Source organism: Pseudophryne corroboree, chromosome 3 (genome assembly GCF_028390025.1).
Source record: "Pseudophryne corroboree isolate aPseCor3 chromosome 3, aPseCor3.hap2, whole genome shotgun sequence".
Classification (NCBI taxonomy): Eukaryota; Metazoa; Chordata; class Amphibia; order Anura; family Myobatrachidae; genus Pseudophryne; species Pseudophryne corroboree.
The window spans coordinates 127,659,819-127,673,788 of NC_086446.1; positions in this window are offsets into that span (position 1 = coordinate 127,659,819).

The window sequence follows — 13,970 nt, forward strand, 5'->3', positions numbered from 1 at the left end:
GCAGATGCCGAAAAGTGAAGAGGTCCAGAAACCGGCGGCAGAAGACTTTTCAGTCTTCATGAGGTAGCGCACAGCACTGCAGCTGTGCGCCATTGTTGTCAGCACACTTCACACCAGCGGTCACTGAGGGTGCAGGGCGCTGGGGGGGGGCGCCCTGGGCAGCAATGATAATACCTTGTTCTGGCTAAAAATACATCACATATAGCCCCTGGGGCTATATGGATGTATTTAACCCCTGCCAGGTCTCACAAACACCGGGAGAAGAGCCCGCCGAAATAGGGGGCGGGGCCTATCTCCTCAGCACACAGCGCCATTTTCCTGCACAGCTCCGCTGCGAGGAAGGCTCCCAGGACTCTCCCCTGCACTGCACTACAGAAACAGGGTAAAAAAACAGAGAGGGGGGGCACTTTTTTGGCGATATTGATATATTAAGCTGCTATAAAGGAAACAACACTTCTGTAGGGTTGTTCCTATATATTTATAGCGCTTGGGTGTGTGCTGGCAAACTCTCCCTCTGTCTCCCCAAAGGGCTAGTGGGGTCCTGTCTTCGATAAGAGCATTCCCTGTGTGTCTGTTGTGTGTCGGTACGTGTGTGTCGACATGTATGAGGACGATGTTGGTGTGGAGGCGGAGCAATTGCCGGTAATGGTGATGTCACCCCCTAGGGAGTCGACACCGGAATGGATGGCTTTGTTTATGGAATTACGTGATAATGTCAGCACGTTACAAAAATCAGTTGACGACATGAGACGGCCGGCAAACCAGTTAGTACCTGTCCAGGCGTCTCAGACACCGTCAGGGGCTGTAAAACGCCCTTTACCTCAGTCGGTCGACCCAGACACGGACACCGAATCTAGTGTCGACGGTGAAGAAACAAACGTATTTTCCAGTAGGGCCACACGTTATATGATCACGGCAATGAAGGAGGCTTTGCATATCTCTGATACTGCAAGTACCACAAAAAGGGGTATTATGTGGGGTCTGAAAAAACTACCTGTAGTTTTTCCTGAATCAGAGGAATTGAATGAAGTGTGTGATGAAGCGTGGGTTAACCCCGATAGAAAACTGCTAATTTCAAAGAAGTTATTGGCATTATATCCTTTCCCGCCAGAGGTTAGGGTGCGCTGGGAAACACCCCCTAGGGTGGATAAGGCACTCACACGCTTATCAAAACAAGTGGCGTTACCGTCTCCTGAAACGGCCGCCCTCAAGGATCCAGCTGATAGGAGGCTGGAAACTACCCTGAAAAGTATATACACTCATACTGGTGTTATACTGCGACCAGCCATCGCCTCAGCATGGATGTGCAGTGCTGGGGTGGTTTGGTCGGATTCCCTGACTGAAAATATTGATACCCTGGATAGGGACAGTATTTTATTGACTATAGAGCAATTAAAGGATGCTTTTCTTTATATGCGAGATGCTCAGAGGGATATTTGCACTCTGGCATCGAGAGTAAGTGCGATGTCCATATCTGCCAGAAGAAGTTTATGGACGCGACAGTGGTCAGGTGATGCGGATTCCAAACGGCATATGGAAGTATTGCCGTATAAAGGGGAGGAATTATTTGGGGTCGGTCTATCGGATTTGGTGGCCACGGCAACAGCCGGGAAATCCACCTTTTTACCTCAGGTCCCCTCCCAACAGAAAAAGACACCGTCTTTTCAGCCGCAGTCCTTTCGTTCCTATAAGAACAAGCGGGCAAAAGGACAGTCATATCTGCCCCGAGGCAAAGGAAAGGGTAAGAGAGTGCACCAAGCAGCTCCCTCCCAGGAGCAGAAGCCCTCCCCGGCTTCTGCAAAGCCCTCAGCATGACGTTGGGGCTTTACAAGCGGACTCAGGGGCGGTGGGGGGTCGACTCAAGAATTTCAGCGCACAGTGGGCTCACTCACAGGTGGACCCCTGGATCCTGCAGGTAGTATCTCAGGGTTACAGGTTGGAATTCAAGAAGTCTCCCCCTCGCCGGTTCCTAAAGTCTGCTCTGCCAACGTCTCCCTCAGACAGGGCGACGGTATTGGAAGCCATTCAACAAGCTGTATTCTCAGCAGGTGATAGTCAAGGTACCCCTCCTACAACAGGGAAAGGGGTATTATTCCACACTATTTGTGGTACCGAAGCCGGACGGCTCGGTAAGACCTATTCTAAATCTGAAATCTTTGAACCTGTACATACAAAAATTCAAGTTCAAGATGGAGTCACTCAGAGCAGTGATAGCGAATCTGGAAGAAGGGGACTTTATGGTGTCCCTGGACATCAAGGATGCTTACCTGCATGTCCCAATTTGCCCTTCACATCAAGGGTACCTCAGGTTCGTGGTGCAAAACTGTCATTATCAGTTTCAGACGCTGCCGTTTGGATTGTCCACGGCACCTCGGGTCTTTACCAAGGTAATGGCCGAAATGATGTTTCTTCTGCGAAGAAAAGGCGTATTAATTATCCCTTACTTGGACGATCTCCTGATAAGGGCAAGGTCCAGAGAACAGCTGGAGGACGTAGTAGCACTAACCCAAGTAGTGCTGCAACAGCACGGGTGGATTCTGAATTTTCCAAAATCTCAATTGACCCCGACGACACGTCTGCTGTTCCTGGGAATGATTCTGGACACGGTTCAGAAAAAGGTGTTTCTTCCGGAGGAGAAAGCCAGGGAGTTATCCGAACTTGTCAGGAACCTCCTAAAACCAGGAAAAGTGTCTGTGCATCAATGCACAAGAGTCCTGGGAAAAATGGTGGCTTCTTACGAAGCGATTCCATTCGGCAGATTCCACGCACGAACTTTTCAGTGGGATCTGCTGGACAAATGGTCCGGATCGCATCTGCAGATGCATCAGCGGATAACTTTGTCTCCACGGACAAGGGTGTCTCTTCTGTGGTGGTTGCAGAGTGCTCATCTGTTAGAGGGCCGCAGATTCGGCATACAGGACTGGGTCCTGGTGACCACGGATGCCAGTCTGAGAGGCTGGGGAGCGGTCACACAGGGAAGAAACTTCCAGGGAGTGTGGTCAAGCCTGGAGATGTCTCTTCACATAAATATACTGGAGCTAAGAGCGATTTACAATGCTCTAAGCCTGGCAAAACCCCTGCTTCAGGGTCAGCCGGTGTTGATCCAGTCGGACAACATCACGGCAGTCGCCCACGTAAACAGACAGGGCGGCACAAGAAACAGGAGGGCAATGGCAGAAGCTGCAAGGATTCTTCGCTGGGCGGAAGATCATGTGATAGCACTGTCAGCAGTGTTCATTCCGGGAGTGGACAACTGGGAAGCGGACTTCCTCAGCAGACACGATCTACACCCGGGAGAGTGGGGACTTCATCCAGAAGTCTTCCACATGATTGTGAACCGTTGGGAAAAACCAAAGGTGGATATGATGGCGTCCCGCCTCAACAAAAAACTGGACAGGTATTGCGCCAGGTCAAGAGACCCTCAGGCAATAGCTGTGGACGCTCTGGTAACACCGTGGGTGTTCCAGTCAGTGTATGTGTTTCCTCCTCTGCCTCTCATACCAAAAGTACTGAGAATTATACGGCAAAGGGGAGTAAGAACGATACTCGTGGCTCCGGATTGGCCAAGAAGAACTTGGTACCCGGAACTTCAGGAGATGCTCACGGAAGATCCGTGGCCTCTACCTCTAAGACGGGACCTGCTTCAGCAGGGACCGTGTCTATTCCAAGACTTACCGCGGCTGCGTTTGACGGCATGGCGGTTGAACGCCGAATTCTAAGGGAAAAAGGCATTCCGGAAGAGGTCATCCCTACCCTGGTAAAAGCCAGGAAGGAGGTGACTGCACAACATTATCACCGCATTTGGAGAAAATATGTTGCGTGGTGTGAGGCCAGGAAGGCCCCGACGGAGGAATTTCAACTGGGTCGATTCCTACATTTCCTGCAAACAGGATTGTCTATGGGCCTCAAATTAGGGTCCATTAAGGTTCAAATTTCGGCCCTGTCGATTTTCTTCCAGAAAGAATTGGCTTCAGTTCCTGAAGTCCAGACTTTTGTAAAAGGAGTACTACATATACAGCCCCCGGTTGTGCCCCCAGTGGCTCCGTGGGATCTTAATGTAGTTTTGGATTTTCTCAAATCCCATTGGTTTGAGCCACTCAAATCGGTGGATTTGAAATATCTTACATGGAAAGTAACCATGCTACTGGCCCTGGCTTCAGCCAGGAGAGTGTCAGAATTGGCGGCTTTATCGTATAAAAGCCCATATCTGATTTTCCATTCGGACAGGGCAGAACTGCGGACGCGTCCTCAGTTTCTGCCTAAGGTGGTTTCAGCGTTTCACCTGAACCAGCCTATTGTGGTGCCTGCGGCTACTAGCGATTTGGAGGATTCCAAGTTGCTGGACGTTGTCAGGGCATTGAAAATATATATTTCAAGGACGGCTGGAGTCAGAAAATCTGACTCGCTGTTTATACTGTATGCACCCAACAAGCTGGGTGCTCCTGCTTCTAAGCAGACGATTGCTCGTTGGATTTGTAGCACAATTCAACTTGCACATTCTGTGGCAGGCCTGCCACAGCCTAAATCTATCAAGGCCCATTCCACAAGGAAGGTGGGCTCATCTTGGGCGGCTGCCCGAGGGGTCTCGGCATTACAACTCTGCCGAGCAGCTACGTGGTCGGGGGAGAACACGTTTGTAAAATTCTACAAATTTGATACCCTGGCTAAAGAGGACCTGGAGTTCTCTCATTCGGTGCTGCAGAGTCATCCGCACTCTCCCGCCCGTTTGGGAGCTTTGGTATAATCCCCATGGTCCTGACGGAGTCCCAGCATCCACTAGGACGTCAGAGAAAATAAGATTTTACTTACCGATAAATCTATTTCTCGTAGTCCGTAGTGGATGCTGGGCGCCCATCCCAAGTGCGGATTGTCTGCAATACTTGTACATAGTTATTGTTACAAAAAAAATCGGGTTGTTATTGTTGTGAGCCGTCTGTTCAGAGGCTCCTACGTTTGTCATACTGTTAACTGGGTTCAGATCACAGGTTGTACGGTGTGATTGGTGTGGCTGGTATGAGTCTTACCCGGGATTCAAAATCCTTCCTTATTGTGTACGCTCGTCCGGGCACAGTATCCTAACTGAGGCTTGGAGGAGGGTCATAGGGGGAGGAGCCAGTGCACACCACCTAGTCCTAAAGCTTTTATTTTTGTGCCCTGTCTCCTGCGGAGCCGCTAATCCCCATGGTCCTGATGGAGTCCCAGCATCCACTACGGACTACGAGAAATAGATTTATCGGTAAGTAAAATCTTATTTTTTACAGTAAATTGCGGGTTGCCGCTGGGAGCTTGATACAGATCCTACACAGCTGCGACCTGCGTCAGGCCCCTTTCCCACTGTCGTCTCCAATCTGGCATATTGCTGGCTTGGTGACGTCACTGATGATGAGGCGGGGGCGGCACTTGGAGATCACATGATCTCTAAGTGCCGCCCATACACTCACTGTAAACAGGAAGCCCGGCTCCCGTTTACACTGCACAGTTTGCTGTGTTGAACCTGTATTCAACCCTGCAAACTACCCGAGTTGGAATACCGGGTTACTTGACCCGGATTATTCCAACTCTGCTCTTTTGCACCAACCAGCAACACGGGTTATGCACGCTTTATGTGCAATAACCCGTGTTATATGCTGGAGGTGTAAAAGGTGTATAACAGTCACAGATATGCCTTTGTTACGCCTTTTTTATTTTATGTAGTTTGTGCGATGTTTTATAAAAAAAAAAACTTTATTTAAAACACTGCACTACAGTATATTGATATTTATTTGTCTTTACATGTGAGATTTTGAAGAGCTTCGAAAGCCAGCTACAGATAAGCATATCTCCCCTTCCCAGTATATAACTACATGGCAGTTATGACATAAGTTATGAGTATCTCTGTTAAGATCTTGATGGGGTTTTTTTTTTTTTTTACATCTTTATAGAGAGGATAGGTGGAGAAACAGTATCCATTTAGCACAACTAACGTATCAGGATGGGACAGATCATTTATGATTATGAGAGATATTGATTACTGTTCCTTTCTTACCATATTGGCCTTGTGTGTGGCAGATAAATAACACTCTGGTAAAGGCAAAATATCTTTCCAAAACACCTGCACTCTATGTAGAAAAAATGAAAACTTCAATCCAACACACATGCATACATATATAACCCCCTTCTGCTCCCAGAAATCCTAACTTCTTTGTGACATGGGTTGAAGGTAGTGAAAACATTCCTTAGAGCAGGCATGGCCAACCTGTGGCTCTCCAGCTGTTGTGAAACTACAAGCCCCAGCATGCCCTGGCAATGTTTTGCTATTAGGGAATGCTAAAACTGACACGGCATGCTGGGTTGTGTAATTTCATAACCGCTGGAGAGCCGCAGGTTGGCCAGGCCTGCCTTAGATACTCTGGCCCATGTTGTAATGACCGCATCGTGCAGATGTGCTGCATGTTCATTCTGTGAATCTCCTGATCTGGTAGCTGCGGGGCCATTGGAGTACACTGAACTCACTGTCATGTTTATGGGACCAGCCTTGAGATGATGTGCTTTCTGTCTTTGTGCATTATCCTGCTGGAAGCAGCCATTTAACGATGTGTAGGCTGGCAATGCTCAGATGTTTATTTGGGTCCTAATAATGTTTAACCACCCTAAAGTTCTGATGCAAGGCATGATACATTGATCCATGGATAATGTGAACTTAGCAGCAATCCACATCTGTCCATTGTCAGTGAGTCTGTGGTGCCCCCTGTAGCATCAGCTTCCTGTTACCAGCTAAACGAATGGACCAGATATGCTAAGTAAAGAAAACCCAAAGGCAGGTGGGAAGGGTGCTCGTCCAAGCTGAAAAGTCTATATTGTGTACATGTGTGAACATTGAAGACAGACTTTATGAGGGGGGGGCTGGTATGCACATAATTCTAATTCTAGACCTAATAAGCGGTGCTACCATGCTGAGGCTGTAGTGTCACAGTGGAAAAAGAAAATGCATGTCCACACTCTAAACACTTTGAATATTGGTAATCAGAACAATTAACAATAAACTGCAATATGACATGGAGTAAAATTGAGGTTATTAGCATCATTTTTAGCCAAGAATATGGGTTCACCTACCATGGCCAGGTGACCTCATCAGGTGGGTACCTAACTTTCTAAAGGTTCAAGTCCAGAGCAGGGAACCCCCCTGAGCAAGCACCACCAAACTGTCCCAGGGCATCACACGAGTGAGAAGTAGCAGTTAAAGTGTTAGCAGGTGTTACATTAAATAAGAAGCAGCAGCAGCTGTGTGCTAAGTGTTACACAGGTGAGAAGTAATAATTAGTGTGTTTAAAAAGTGTTACATTAGTAAACAACAGTTTGGGAGCGAAAAAGTATTAGATTAATAAGTGTTACAAAAATGATTTTCCGAAGCAGCCCGACCACAGCAACCCAGGGGGACCCACGACCCCAATGCATCCCTAATGCTGACATATATGAATGTATCCAGCACTTACCATTCATAGTGCCTATTCCAATATGTAGTCTACAAATGCAAGGACCCTATGCTGTGACCTTAGAGTGAGATAAAGTACCAACTAATCAGCGTCTTATTCTGGGTACATGCTGAGCGATATATCAGCCAATATATTGCAAGCCCGTTGGCAGGTATGTTTGAATGGCGTTCAAAGACGTATCGCCTTGGCCAGCACAGTTGATGGCTGATACAACTACAGATATATCAGCGCATCTGATTGTCTTAACTAGGTGGGCACATTTAAATGCCCACCCAGTTGCGACATCAGACACGACACATCAGGCTGATGATTGGTAAGTGTGTATGCGCTTACCAAGTGTCATATAATCGGCGGATCAGCCAAATGGCCAGGTGTGTACCCAGCTTAAGCAATTTTCTCTTGCGTCCTAGAGGATGCTGGGGTCCATTTAGTACCATGGGGTATAGATGGGTCCTTTGGGAGCCACTTGCACTTTAAGAGTTTAATAGTGTGGGCTGGCTCCTCCCTCTATGCCCCTCCTACCAGACACAGTTTAGAAAATGTCCCCGGTGGAGCCGGTCACAGCTAGGTGAGCTCCTAGGGGCTTTTCTAGTTTTATTATATTTTAAAAGATGTTAGGTACAGGGAGGCTGCTGGCAACCGCCTCCCTGCTTTGTGGGATGTAGGGGGGGGGGGGTAGGATCCAACCCTAGTGGTTAATGGCTCCTATCTCTGCTGACAGGACACTGGGCTCCTGATGGTGATGATTGCAAGCCCCCGAGGCGACTGCTCGCTCCCGCAGCACTGCCGCCACCCCCTAACAGCCAGAAGATGCAGTGGTGCGTATGACGCCAGCACCCCGGTAAGTGGGGCGCCTGCGGGAATGGCAGCATAAGGGTGGGAGCACAGCTCTGAAGCTGTCTTCCGGAGGGCTCAGAGGTACACGTGTGGCACTGGGAGGGGCGCCCTGGGCCAGCGCAGTACCCTGACACTGGTCAACTAAGTGAACGGGCTAATCCCACTGTTAGCAGCAAGCACACCTCAGACTAGTATAAAATAAATGCAGCAAGATGCGCCATTACAGGGGGATTCTCAGAGCAGATCCAGCGCCATTTTCTCCCTGCAGAGACGCTGACAGGGAGCGCTGCCTTCCACTTAACTCCAGTTATTCTCTGCGGAACCAGAAAGGGGGAGGAGAGTGTTATTATCTGTTTAATCTATTAAGGTTATTTATTATAATAACTACCTACTGGGGCGCTGTGTGTGCTGGCTCCTTATACTCTGTCTCTCTGAAGGTACTTTGGGGGGGAAACTGACATTTTCCTGTGTGTGTATATATCTCACATTACCATGTCTAAGGACTCTGTATTTTGTGCTGCAGAGTGTGTGCCTTCTCCAGAGGAGTCTATTCCATGTACTCAGGAATGCAATGTACTGTCTCAGCCTCCTGAATCTTAACCCCCATTCATGGCTTCTATTAAGGAATGATATCCCAGATTTCATCTAGGATAGCTCATAATGAGACTGAAACACTGTTTGAAAAGATCTGTAGAGGTTTTGTCGTATTCTGCTCCCGCTACCTCAGCCAAGACCTCTGATATATATCCTAAAAAGTGTGCTCTTGCCCAAATCATGCAAGTTGACACGGATACCGACTCTGATACAGGAGACTGAGGGGGATATACTGGGGGGTGAGGCATCCCTTGCTAAGGGGGTGCAACTCATGATTGAAGCCATTAGGAACATTTTACATGTTTTTGAGAAGGTACCTGAGCAGGTTGAGGAGGTTTACTTTACTGACAATAAGAAGTTCTCCGTTACCTTCCCTGCGCCCAAGGAACTAAACTAATTGTTTGGAAAATCCGGTGAAAAAAATTCCAGATTCCTAAAAGGGTTCTCATTGCTTTTCCTTTCCCTGAGGAGGATAGGAAAAAGTGGGAAAGCCCGCCCGTAGTAGACTCTTCTGTTTCTAGGTTATCTAAGAAAGTTATCTAAGAAACCTGTCCCTGGGTCCACCGCTTTAAAAGAGACGGCCGACCGCAAGATTGAGACTACACTCAAATCTTTATACACAGCTACAGGCGTGGCTTTAAGACCCACTATTGCTTGTGCATGGATTTCTAAAGCCATAGTAAAGTGGTCAGGAACTTTACTAGAGGAGTTAGATTCTATGGATAGAAGTGACATTGAATTGTTTTTACATCACATACAGGATTCTGCAGGTTTCATGGTGGAAGCCATGAAAGACCTTCGATATCTCAATTCGAGGGCTTCTTCCATGGCTGTCTCGGCACGCAGAGAACTCTGGCTGTGCCAATGGTCTGCGGATGCGGAATCCAAGAAGAGTGTGGAGAACCTACCCTTCACAGGTCAGGCTCTGTTTGGGGAAGCGCTAGATGCGTGGATCTCCACGGCAACTGCGGGTAAGTCAACAGTTCTTCCCTCTGCTACACCACCGACTAGGAAATCATATCCTACATCTGCGATGCAGTCCTTTCGGATCGCTGAAGTTAAAAAGTCCAAATCCCCCTACACTTTCTTTAGAGTTGGTCGGGGGAAATCCCGAAAACCTGCACCCGCAGGTTCCCAGTAACCTGGTTCTGTTTCCTCAAAATCCTCAGCATGACGATGGGCATCCCAGCCTGGAGATCGGGCAGGTGGGAGCAAGACTAAGAAATTTCAGTCCTGTCTGGGCGTCATCAGGCCTAGACCCCTGGGAGACAGACATTGTTACCCAGGGCTACAGACTGGAGTTTCAGAAACTCCCACCTCACAGATTCTTCAAATCAGTCTCGCCAGCTTCGCTGACAGAAAGTGCTATCCTACAGGAAGCCATTCAAAAATTGCTAAGGTCAAATGTCATTGTTCCAGTTCCACCTCTCCTACAATACAAGGGTTATTACTCAAACCTGTTTGGTGCCGATACAGGATGGTTTGGTAAGACCGATATTAAACCTAAAGTCATTGAACCCCTATTTGAGGGAATTCAAGTTCAAGATGGAAACTCTGAGAGCGGTGATCTAAGGTCCGGAGGAGGGGGAATTGCTGGATATCAAGGATGCGTACCTTCACATCCCGATCTGGTCGCCTCACCAGACTTATCTCAGATTTGCGCTGCTAGACTGTCACCATCAGTTCCAGGCATTGCCGTTTGGCCTCTTCACAGCACCAAGAGTGTTCACCAAGGTAATTGCGGAGATGATGCTACTCCTCCGCAAGCAGGGTGTGAACATAATTCTCATGTGGACGATCTACTAATAAAAGCATCTTCCAGGGAAAAGCTGTTAGAGTATTGCTCTCTCAACTGCTCCAGGATCATGGATGGATCATGAACCTTCCAAAGTCAAATTTGGAGCCGACAAGGAGGCTATCCTTCCTGGGGATGATCTCCGACATGAAGTTCAGAGGGTGTTTCTACCGGAAGAGAAGGCATTGGTGATACAAGCAATGGTTCGGGATGTCTTGAAGCCAACCCCGGGTATTGGTTCATCAGTGCATTCGCCTTCTGGTGAAGATGGTAGCCTCCTACGAGGCTATACAGTATGGGAGATTTCACGCACGGTCTTTTCAACTGAATCTCCTGGACAAATGGTCGGGATCTCATCTTCACATGCACCAGACGATACGTCTGTCGCCGAAGGCCAGAATCTCGCTCCTCTGGTGGCTGCAAACTTCTCACCTACTAGAGGGCTGCAGGTTTGGGATTCACAGTTGGATCCTCCTAACCACAGATGCAAGTCTCAGAGGTTGGGGGGCAGTCACCCAAGGTGAAAACTTCCAAGGAAGATGGTCAAATCTGAAATCCATCCTTCCGATAAACATTCTGGAACTAAGCCGCGTACAGCGGTCTTCTACAAGGGACACATCTTTTGAAAGATCAGGCCATTCAGGTTCAGTCGGACAATGTAATGACAGTGGCCTACATAAACCAACAAGGCGGAACGAAGAGCAGAGCTGCAATGTCAGAGGTAACAAGAATCATCCTCTGTGCGGAAAAGCATGCGGTGGCGCTGTCAACAATCTTCATTCCGGGAGTGGACACAATCTCCATCCGGGAGAGTGGGGCCTCCACCCAGAGGTGTTCGCAGAGGTGACTAGTCTTTGATGATGGCCTCACGCCTCAACAAGAAGCTTTGGAGGTATTGTTCCAGGTCGAGGGATCCACAGACAGTGGACACCCTGGTAACTCCGTGGGTGTTCATGTCAGTGTATGTGTTCCCTCCACTTCCACTCATACCAAGGATTCTCAAAATAATCAAAAGAACAAGAGTTCAGGCGATCCTCATTGCTCCGGATTGGTCAAGAAGGGCTTGCTTTGCAGATCTTGTGGAGTTACTGCTGGAAGATCTGAGGCCTCTTCCTCTTCGAGAGGACCTTCTGCAACAGGGGCCGTTCGCATATCAAGACTTACCATGGCTACATTTGATGGCATGGACGTTGAACGCCAGGTCTTGGCTCAGAAGGGCATTCCGAACAAAGTTATTTCTACCCTGATACAGGCTAGGAAAGGAGTAATGTCAAAAATTACCATTGGTTTAGGAAAAAGTATGTGTCTTGGTGTGAATCCAAGAAGTTTCCTACGGTGGAGTTTCAACTTGGACGATTTCAGGCAGGGGTGGATGTGGGCCTGCGCCTAGGCTCCATAAAAGTCCAGATTTCGGCCTTGTCCATTTTCTTCCAGAAACAATTGTTTGCCCTCCCTGAGATTCAGACTGACTTGAAAGGGGTTCTGCATATCCAACCTCCCTTTGTGCCTCCTACAGCACCTTGGGATCTTAACGTGTAATAATGTCAAATATTACCTTTAAACATAAAGCTATATACTAATACCGTGGAGCGGTTATGGCCGCTAGACCACGTGCACGTGCTAGGCACTTTGCAAGCTATTTGCATACAGAGTACCGTACGTGGTACGCACTTGGCGTACACACGCTGCGCTGAGTGTACGGAATACACACAGCGAGCGCACACACAGTTGATAACCTTTTAAACCTTAAACACAGTGAGAATATGCTTATACTGTAAACCTTAATAACCAAGTACTGTAATGATGTAACGATTAAAAACTTTAACAATGTGTATGCTGTTTGAGCCATTGAGACGCTAAGAAAAGCCCTTTGCAGAAAAGTGAAAACACAAGACATGGTTTGGATTTAAAAACCACAGCAGCTCTAACACCGTTAGAGCACGTTGATGGTTTAGAGAAAAGGGAAAAAACACAATACAAGTTAAACACTACAAACTAACATCAAAATCTAACACAATAACAGAATAACATGAACAATGGCGAACAAAATGGCTACAGAGAAATGTACATACGTGGGGATGATTCGCAGGCGTGACCTGGATCCAGTTCTCAGCTTTCAGGGAGAAAGCCTTCAGAGAGAGTCAGTCTGGCCAGGCAATGGTGGACTTTATATACACAACATACATTCACAATACAATGGTCCCTATAATCTCATTGTTCATTGGACACAGTGTTATGCACACCAGTGCCTGCAGGAAAGTACTGGTGTCAGGACTGTTATGCACTCCAGTGCCTGCAGGAATGTACTGGTGTTTGAACTGTTATGCAAAACAAATGGACTTACAGACAGACTGGGGAATATGACATAACGTACACAGAAGGTGATAGGGTAACAAAATACACACAAAGTGAACAGAGAAGCCCAGAGGCTAAGGAACTGGGTATCTCCCTTGTATTAGAACTGCTCAGATGGGAAAAGCAAGATGTTGTGTTTTAATACGTAGAGAACCCGAAATGCTGTTGCTAAGGGCAACAGCAAAACCCTAAAGGGTTACCAACGGGTGTGGCAGTAAACTCCTTGGTCAGAGATGGAATGATAGACACAAGGAGAGTCTCCACAATCCTAATTCTCACTTGCAGTGCACAGGTTCAGCTTACTGCCACTAAACTGATCCCTGACACCTAGCACAGTGAGACAGGATTAGACAGGCAAGTCTTAGAATACAGCTGCAAACTTGCTAAGTTCACAGAGTAGTAACAGAACCCCAGCAAGCTAAACGACTGACTCCAGTCTTACTGCTAGGTCTGGATTGGCAGAGTGTAATACCAAATCCCCAGGCCTATTTGCAGTAAGCAACAAACAAATACAAAGCTACACAGTACTGGCTAACTTTCAGAAACTGACTAACCAACAAAGATTCAGCAGCATCTGCTTACCCTGAGAAGAGGCCTTATAAAGCAGGTGCTGTCCACGCCCCACTCAGACCTCACAGACTGTGAGCACAAAAACCAGCACCGGATCCCCTGCCATGCACAGAGCCTATAACCACTGCACAGCAAAAGACCCGAACCGGAGTATCAGCTGCGCTCAGGTCACTCCGCTAGCACTTGTCTCCCGGTTGCCATGACGACGTGGCAGCACAGGGCAGGAGACCCTAACAGTACCCCCCCTCTGACGAGGGGTCAAAGAACCCCTACCACCGGGTTTATCGGGGAACTGCGAGAAGAAAGAGTGTATCAGTCTGGGGGCATGAAGATCACAACTGCGCACC